This window comes from Sorex araneus, chromosome 3 (genome assembly GCF_027595985.1).
Source record: "Sorex araneus isolate mSorAra2 chromosome 3, mSorAra2.pri, whole genome shotgun sequence".
NCBI lineage: Eukaryota > Metazoa > Chordata > Mammalia > Eulipotyphla > Soricidae > Sorex > Sorex araneus.
The window spans coordinates 70,992,258-71,002,313 of record NC_073304.1 but is presented as its reverse complement, the minus strand read 5'-3'; the positions used below and the strand labels follow the sequence as shown (position 1 = coordinate 71,002,313).

General features: G+C 37.6%; 1 pseudogene; it reads left to right on the top strand.

The window, feature by feature from the left end:
• The first annotated feature begins 5,410 nt into the window (after positions 1 to 5,410).
• Positions 5,411 to 9,260, top strand: LOC101558720 (histone H3.1-like; annotated as a pseudogene).
• Positions 9,261 to 10,056: the final 796 nt, after the last annotated feature.

Below are 10,056 nucleotides of genomic sequence, written 5' to 3'. Positions count from 1 at the left end.
CTTCAACTCAACTAATTAGTTTCAACTAATTCTCAACTAATTTAAAGGAAGTTCCTTTAAAACACTGAGCACAAAAATTAAAAAATAAAAATAAATAAAAAAGCACCACAAAGTGAGCATTCAAGTAACAAATTAGTAGAATAAGGTTACTAATTTAACCTATGAATAACTGCAAACCATAATGAAAAAACAATCGACTAAAAATAATTTCATAGAATTAGTAATCATACTTTAGTGTAGGAAATGATAATGGTAACCAATCAAAAAATATACTAGGCCCCACTAGTAAATGAGAAATATTAATTAAAATGAAAGTTAATTCATTGTATAATTAACTCAAAAGACAAAATGAACAGATCTGATTGTACTGTCGGTAAGGCTATAGAATAATATAAATACCCAATATAGCACTGTAGCACTGTCCTCCCATTGTTCATTGATTTGCTTGAGCAGGCACCAGTAGCATCTCCATTGTGAGACTTGTTGTTACTGTTTTTGGCATACCGAATATGCCATGGGTAGCTTGTCAGGCTCTGCCGTGCCGGCCAAATACTCTTGATAGCTTGCTGGGCTCTCGGAGAGTGACAGAGGAATCCGAACCCAGGTTGGCTGCATGCAAGGCAAACTCCTTACTTAAAAGGGTATCACTCCAGTCCATCATCACTCTGGAGAGGAATGAAAATACCCAATATACTATCAGTAAATGTGTAAATTGATTTGACATGTCTGGAAAGAAGTTTAGTATTACTTTGTAAAACTGATCATGTGTCTATGATAATACTACAAAGTCCACTTGCAGGCATAGAATCTAGAAATCACTTGACATGTATGCATAAATATGTTTTAAAATTTGTTCACAGCCTTATTTTTAATAATAGTAATTGAAATATGCATGGATTGAAGATAGTTAAATAAATATCACAAAATAAACAGTCAAGTATATTTACTACTAAATATTAGGAAACTAGTAGTTTCTAAGAATATGAAGGGAGAAATTAAATTGTTCGAAGTATAAAATGGGAAACATGCAGGTGATTCAAAGGTATTAGTGATATAAGTGGAATGATAAATTATTATATGAATTTGAATTATAGATTGTCAAATGTAAAACATAGTATAACTTTTAAAACAACATAAATAAATGTCCTTAAAAGCAAAATATCAAATCATATTATTTTTATGCTGATGTCATACACTCGAAATTTCAACTATTTAATTTTAAGTTTTGAAAAATCCATTTCATTATGGGATATATAAACTGTGGAATCAAATAAAACTTGGCATTTCTTTCTTATTTAGACTTTATTGGGGGGGGTCTTGTTTTGGGCCATAGACAGAAATACTCAAGGTCTATTCCAGGTGTGTTTAGTGGTGACCCTGATGCTGCTTGGAGGATCATATATCTTGCTGGGGAATTTGAACCCAGGCAGTTGGCTGCAAGTCAAGTGCCTTCATCTCTTTTCTATTTACCTGTCCTCTCTTATTTAGGTTTTAAAAACTATAATTATCATACTTTGTTTTTCTGTTTAAAAGGAATACCTGGAAGTGATCAGGACTTAACTCCTCACACTGTGCTCAGGGGTCACTGGAGATTGAACGCAGGTTGCAAGGCAAGTAACCTATTGATTCAGCCCTTATTATATTAATTCTTTTTAAAGAGCACATGAATTTAAAACAAATTTTTCACCTTATGAAATAGCGTCTGTCTATGTTATGTGTTATGTTATACACAGAGGGTATTTCATAAGGTGAAAAATTTGTTTTAAAATCATATATATGAAGAGAGAGAAAGAGAGAGAGAAAGAGAAAGAGAAACAGATGAAGCAGTAGTATATACCAAAGTTAAGGAGTAATTTAGGATAGTTTTCTTTTCCACAAAACAACCTCTTACCTTTTAGTAAATATGGGATGATTGCATAAAATATTCTGTTATTGCTACTTGCTTCCATATGGATAGATGGTAAGATGGGTTCTACAACATTTTTGAAAAGTACAAACATTACTTTAGAAGATATATGCAAATAGCCAATGAAATAACTGAACTAATTTGTTCATAAAATGACAAAGAATTAAGATGTGCAAGCAACCTAAGTGCCAGCAGATGAATGACATAAAGAAAATGTGTTTCATATCCATAATGAAATACTAATCAGTGAAAAACAAAAATAAAACCTTGCTATTTACAACAATATAGAGGGACCTTGAGGGGATTATGCTAAGTGAAAAAAGTCAGATGGAGAAAGACAAATGCCATCTCATTTTAGCCATGTGTGAAATACTGAAAAAAATCAAGCAAACAAAATAAAACAAATAAAACCTTCAAGATGTTGACAATAATGGTGGCAACCAGCATGGGTAGAGTGAGTAGAAGTGGTCAATTATATGAAAATGGATGGAAACTAGTCTTTTGGGGGTGATGATGGTATTGTGTATGAATGTTGAAATATAAAGCTATATACCTGGAGCTTTTGCAATGTTAAACATCAACATCAATTTTTTTAAAGAAAAGGTGCATTATAATGCAGAGATCTTTCAGATCCTAAAAACAACTTGAGAAGCACCAACTGGTAATACTGTAGGAAATAAGTACATAAAGAAAACAACAGGCAAATGCAAACAAAATAAGTTCTGTCTCAAAGTTAATCTGCACACCTTGTTTTTTTCTAGCCATGTCTACTCTTACACTATAATCTTTAGGGGGTTTGACAAAACAAACTTTTCTCTGTGATGAAAAAAATCTCCTCAAGCTAAGTTTGTTCTTTACCAAACACTAAATAAAAGCAGCCTCTTTTATTCTAGTGTTGTCTGTGTACAGTTTTTGTTCTTCCTGCTTTTTGTAAACAATACCATTCTATGTAAGACTCTGCCTCAGCTTTTGAAAGAATGAGAGCCTGGGTGAAAGATCCATTACTCTTAAGAACTATAGTGCCTTCTATGTGTAAGACTTTGTATTTGTTCTGTGAATTAAGAAAATGCAAACAATATAGTAACAAATGTGGCAGTATCTTAATTTGTATCAACATTGAGAGTGGGTGAGACAAAAGAGAGTCTAAAGAAGGGGAATTTAGGGGGGGGGGAAATGTCCTTTTTTACTCAATACATAAATCTATCTTTCATGGGAGGCACATTTAGGGTAAAAGGAAGGGGTACAAAAGGAACACAAAGGCAAAACAAACTCAATTAAACAAGAATTAAGGTTGAAAATTCAAGTCCTAGTTCGGAAAAAAAAAAGTGTTGACATTTTCAATATCTAGAAAACTCACGTTGCATGAATGTATTTTATCTTATCCGTAGGGAGGAAATAAACAGAAGGTTCTTCTTAGATTCATTTTTGATAAAACATCAGAAGAGTGATTTTTAGGAGAGTGACACAAAACTCAAATATTTAAACATTCAGAGACATGATCTAACTTCCACAGAAAGAAAAAAAGAATGGATGGTACTGACAATTTTATTGTCAAGGTAGAGAAAGCATAAGAGAAGATTGATTCAGGGAATAGGAGGCAAGATGAACCATTGGTGGATGTGAAATTGAAGGCTCTTTCCTTCCGTCATCAAGGGGGAAGAAGGACCAGGAAGAAAAACTTCACAACAGGCACCAGCAGCCCTTCTTAACACTGGCGCTACGTGCTTCTGTAAAAATGGCTGTATGTCAAACAGCGGAGAAATGTAATCATTATTTTTTAGAAATTTTTAGACATTTTCCATTTCCTAGCTGACGATCATAATTTATTTCCTACAGGGTTGTTCATCATCCATAAAAATTGTGTAGGATTTGTGAAGCAATCTTGAGTTTATACCCTCTGGGATATTTTAGTGTAGAACCAGAAGAAGCCTATAAGTGATTTAATTTCATTTTTTCATTCAACCTGGAGAAGAAAACTAGCTGTTGATGAATTACATTGAAAGCCATAAAAACAAAATCACAAGTGCAAGAGGGGGATGTGTTTATTTATTTTTATCTTTTGAAAGTTTCCATTTCCGGAGGCCATTTGATAGTTCAGGTGCTATGCAGTTAGTGTAAGGGGTTCACAAAAGGACTGTTAGCCAAGACAAAAGGCACAGGCACCAGGTAAAGGAGACTTGGGGGTGTGGTCTAAAGGAATGCAGCTGAGAGCAAATCTTGGTTTTGCTGCTTGCTCTGTCCTGGAGCAGCCAACTGAAGTGTTCCTGTGTGCTGCCTGGAGCAGCCAATTGAAGACACAGGACAGCAGATTACAAATCAACCGTCTTTGCTGCTGAAGTTTAAGTTTGGATTCAATGCCAGGCAGAAGTTTTTAGAATCACAGTGTGAAATGTTAGACCTGAAAATAGTTTGTTATCACAGGTTTTTTTTTCCAATTTCCTTTGAACTAGTATTCATAGAATCCTAAATAATTTGCACCTGAAAAATTAGGCTATATAAATGCATCCTCAATTGACCAGTTATTTTTAACACAACTGATGGGCTGCTTTGAAAATACCAGTGATGAAAATAACCCAAAACATACAAACAGAACCTAGACAACAAAGTAAACCTCTTAAACATTTCCATTATATTTCCATGCAATTTTTTTTCTCAGAACACTAAGGCTTTATGTTAACGGTGATTCAGCAAATTCTTCCAATTCACACATAGAAAAATTTATTCATTGAGGAAGGCAGTAGCTTGTATTTGCTAGACTCTCCTGCCACATATTCCTATGGAGTTTTCACACACGGGAGACAGAAGGCAAAATAAGCAGAAATGGGTTTAAACCGAGCTCTGGCTCCAGCTCTGGCTTTATTACTGTGGCACTTGGGTTGACAATTTCTTCCTCTGGATTTCAGTTTTCTCATTTGTAATATAACAAATCATAGACATTACTGAACTATGGTGTTTGGCATATGCCATGTACTAACAATTGATATGCATAATTTTATGCATACAAATTCAGTTTAAATTAACTTGTCATATCAAATGTCATACAAATATATATGCAGTGCCCACTCCTGCCCCTTGCACTGCTGAGAATCAAATCCAGTGTCTTATAAAACATGCAAATGTGTTAAAATCATTAATATTATCAATGTGTTCAAAATAAAACATTAAAGAACAAATAAAAACAGGAAGCTAGAGACATACTAAGCTGTATATGGTTGTTGATATATAGTTAGGAATGGCACTGTGAGGTGTCAGTATCAATTAGGTGGCAATAAACAAATTTGCTATGTACTTAGTCTTTGTTTTTCTTTTGCGTTTTTGGGTCACACCCAGCGATGTTCAGGGGTTACTCCTGACTGTGCACTCAGGAATTACTCCTGGCAGTGCTGAGGGGACCATATGGGATGCCAGGGATCGAACCCAGGTCGGCTGCGTGCAAGGCAAATGCCCTATCAGCTGTACTATCACTCCAACCCCCAGTGTACTTAGTCTTTAAAACATTTGATAATGAGGCCAGAGATGCAGTACAGTAGGTGAGCTATTTGCCTTGCATGTAGCAGACCCAGATTCTATCCCTGGTACCATAAGATCTCCTAAGTATCACCAGAAGTGATACTGGGGCACAGAACCAGGAGAAATCCCTGAGCACTGCCAGATATGGCTAAAAATTGATTAAGGTTAAATCAATAAAGTATCAAAATAATTCTAGGGAAAAAGTATTGTTAATATTTTTCTTACACAATTGAGGTATATGAGAAAATTGGGGCAGCAAGCAATTAAGCAACTTACACTTGATCAACTGCAGAGCTTGCCAAGCTCCTCGTGGCGTATTTCATATGCCAAAAATAATAACAACAAGTCTCACGATGGAGATGTTACTGGTGCCCGCTCAAGCAAATCAATAAACAACGGGACGACAGTGCTACGTGCTACCCTCAATCACATAGCCAGTGAGCTGAAGTGGGATTCCAACTCATGAAAGTTGCTACCAGTCTCATGACCGTTGAGTTCCACCCAGTGCTTCTTCAGTATTATTCACAGTGCTATCAGACACATATTTAGATTTTATACCTATTAAAATATCATACTTTTAGAGAGCTCAATTAGAGTGAATGAATGATAAACCAAAAGCTAAATCTGGGTATTGTTATACTACACTATCTCTATTACAAACCACATACATTTAATAACCTATAAAATAACACAATTAAAAATATGTAAAGCATATAGGATATGCCTGTCAACATATGAAATTTGAAAATTCCCAGGATAGTTAAGTATAAAGAATAAAAAGTAATCTAGGGGCTGGAGCAATAGCACAGCGGGTAGGGCGTTTGTGTTGCATGCGGCCAACCCGGGTTTGATTCCCAGCATCCCATATGGTCCCCCAAACACCACCAGGAATGATTCCTGAGTGCAGAGCCAGCCTGAGTCAGCCCTAAGCATAGCCGGGTGTGACCCAAAAATCCAAAAAAAAAAAAAAAGTAATCTAAATACCAAGTTGGGGAAATAGATGTTTTGGAAGAAGCTAAATTGTCTTCCTAAGTTTTCATTAGATGTATAAAATTACAAAATATACTTGAATAAAAGATCATTAAAATTTTTAAATTAACCATTAAGGAGGTTATTTTGTTTTTGACACAATGATGCTCTTGAAATAACCGTGGCTGAGTTCTTGGGATTTGCTCCCAGCAGTGCTCAGGAGCACACAGCCAGCGAGCTTGGGATCTAACCTAGAGCTGTGCTTGAACACACACGTGCCAGTTCATTGCATTGTCTCCTCAGCTTATTCAAGGAGGGTTTTTAATCTCAAGAAAAACAACAACAACAATAGATTCATCTACATATTCTGAAGTTTTAAGAGGAGTTGTCTAGGTTTTAAGCACAAATAGTTTTCCTCATAAATTCCAGCTGGGATTGCCTATATTGAAAACTGTGTGAAAGAGTCAGCTTGTGCTGTGTTTGCTTACTGGGAAACAAAGCAATGCTACTCAGTGACTTATCTCTTAAATGCAAAATTAGGAAATGGTTGCACTAATGTCATGTTTAATCGCCCTAGAATCACCAGCTTTTGCTCTTTTTTTTTTTTTTGACTGTTACTTACAAAAGGGATACTTGGTGGAAGGATCTCAGTTTTTTTGTCTTTGTAGAGAAAGAATTTAAGGATAAGATGTTTTAGATAATAATAGAGGTTTTTTTTTTTTAAAAAAAGGCAGCACACACCCAAAATATGGATATGGTAACTCCAAGGAAGAGTGACAACACTGACTTGGGGGATAAAGGTATTTTAATGAGTGATTTAAGAAGAAAAATATCCTTTAGGAGTGAGGGTGGATAAGATTATTGGAAGATTCTAAAGTTGCTCCTGCATACAAGGACTACATTGCTTGCTCATACATTGTATTAGCATACATTAGCATCTAAATATTTGGTTAAGGGAGTGTGCAAATTAATAAGTATATAGGACTTAGGAGAAAAATGATATAGGGTCAGGATCCTCTCCACTGATCTTGCTCCAGTAGTTCTCTAGAACTGATTTTCCAAAGGTCTCTCTTTAATAGCGTGTTGGTAACCACTGACAAGGCTACCTGGCTGGAGATTCAAGACCCCTTTGTTATTCTATAGACACAGGAGATACCCTGTTTCTTGTAGTAAATTTCCCACACTGTTGCACTAGTAACATAATCACCCTTTTTCCAGAAACATAGAGAGGGAGAGGGAGGGAGAGGTGAGAGGAGAAAAATTACTGCCACTACATAATTTAAATTGTATAAATAAAATATTTGATGATTTCCAGATCCCAAATTTTGTGGTTCAGTTCATTTCTGGTTTCAGCTTAACTGTTCACAGCTACTTTTATCAGCCTATAAGAATTAACACATGTATAAAGACAGTAAGATGGAAAATACATTTTTCCCTGATATTTAAGAGCTTACAACCAACATGTTTACTTTGAAGTCCTTTAGGGATGACTAACACACCTGCTTACATGAAAATATTGCTAATTTTGATGAATGACGGCAAGTAAAATTGAGTTTAATGGACTGATGACTGGGGAGAAGGGAGATTAAAAGAAGTAGGGAAGAGGGTGGAGAGGTAATGAACCCGTTTTGGAAAAAGAACAAAGAATGAGTGAAAATAGTCAGAGAAAATCATCTGAAGGAGTATGTGGTACCTTCAGATGTTTGGTGAGTGGAGAGAGAAAGGAAATATGTCAGAACAGAGTAGTGTATAATAGTTTTCTGCTAGGACTATCTTGTATGTGACACTCCTAGGCTGTATATTGACTATTTCAAAATCTATATTCAAAATTCAATTGGCACAACACTGTGAATGAAAATACACTGTACTGTAGATTTGAACATGTTTGAGATGATAATTTCATGTTATGCATCTTTACCATATTTAAAATTTTTAAACATGTTTTTGTTTAAAAAAAATAATTGGCAGCAGGAGGATAACACTGGGTTTGTCCTTTCAGTCTTGCTGCAGGAAACTTAGTTTACCTTAAAGCAATGTCCTTTCTCTATAGACACAGGAAGACAGTTAATATTATGCCTTGTAACTTGGGAGTTGATTGACTCCAATAATATTTACTTCTGTGCATCTGCTTTCTTGACTAAGTTGCCCTTAGTTCCTAGCACCCCAAAAGCAGAGTCCCGACGAGGACAAAATGGACTCAGGGCAAGCTGTGAGCTACCCTGGCATCCAAATGGGGTAGGCCAAAGTGCCACAATACTCAACTGTAAATTGAGAGCATGGAGGTTTCATGAAGCCTCCATCCCCCACACACACACCCACCCCAATGCCCAGCAAGCTACCGAGGGTATCCCACCTGCATGGCAGAGCCTGGCAAGCTAAATATGCCAACAACAGTAGCAAAAGTGGGTCTCATTTCCCTAATTCTGAAGGAGTCCCCAGCTGAGTTGGAAAGAACGAAAGGGCTTGTACGTAGACGGCGCCATCTACGTAGTACAAGCCCACTGGCGGGAAGGCACTGGCAGGAAGGTGCCCTGCAAGCATCTGGCCACCAAGGCGACTCATGAGAGCGCGCCAGCCACGGGCAGCGTGAAGAAGCTGCACCACTACCGGCCCAACACCATGGCACTGCACGAGATCCACTGCTCCCAGAAGTCCACCGAGCTGCTTATCCGCAAGCTGCCGGTCTAGTTCCTGGTGCGCAAGATCCTGCAGGACTGCAGGACCGACCTGCGCTCGCTCTCAGAGCTCGGCCATCATGGCACTGCAGGAGGTGTGTGAGGCCTACCTGGTGGGTCTCTTGGAAAACACCAACCTCTGCGCCATCCACGCCAAGCGTTTCACAATTATGCCCAAGGACATCCAGCCGGCCTGCTGAATCCACAGAGAGAGGGCATAAAGTTTGCAATGCTAAAATCTCAGGACTGGGACAAATGGAGACGCTACTGGCTCCTGCGCGAGTAAATTGATGATTAACGAACAGGATGACAGTGCTACAGCGCTACAATACTAAATTGAGAGCATGGTCATAGACAAATGCTGTCATGATCCAAAAGTAACGACAAGACTAGGACTCAGCTGGATTTAGGAAGACTAACCTGTCCTGAGGACTGTGGTCTGGAATATACAGTGAATGTCCTCAGGAAGAACCAAACTTTAAGTCTAATATATCTCTTACTGTGCTCATACACAATTATATTGCTAGAAATCTTAGAAGTAAATTTACTACAACTATTTAAGTGGATTACTGGCTGAGGAGTGTTCGCACAGTGGGTAGAGCATTTGCCTTGCATGCAGCCGACCCAGGTTCAATTCCTCCATCCCTCTCAGAGAGCCCAGCAAGCTATTGAGAGTATCCCGCCTGCACAGCAGAGCCTGGCAAGCTACCCATGGCATATTTGATATGCCAAAAACAGTAACTACAAGTCTCACAATGGAGACGTTACTGGTGCCTGCTGGAGCAAATTGATGAGCAACAGGATGACAGTGATACAGTGATGCTAGCTGAGGAAAGAAGAAAGCAACACCCACTGGATGGGATCCCGCCCTTAAGCAGATCTCCTAGTAATCTGTAGTAATATTCTTAGATGAGATTTTGTTAATCTCCTGGAGGAGTGGTCTTACTCCTCTTTGTTGATTTGTTAATGTTCAACCCACCTTGTGTCACCACCCTA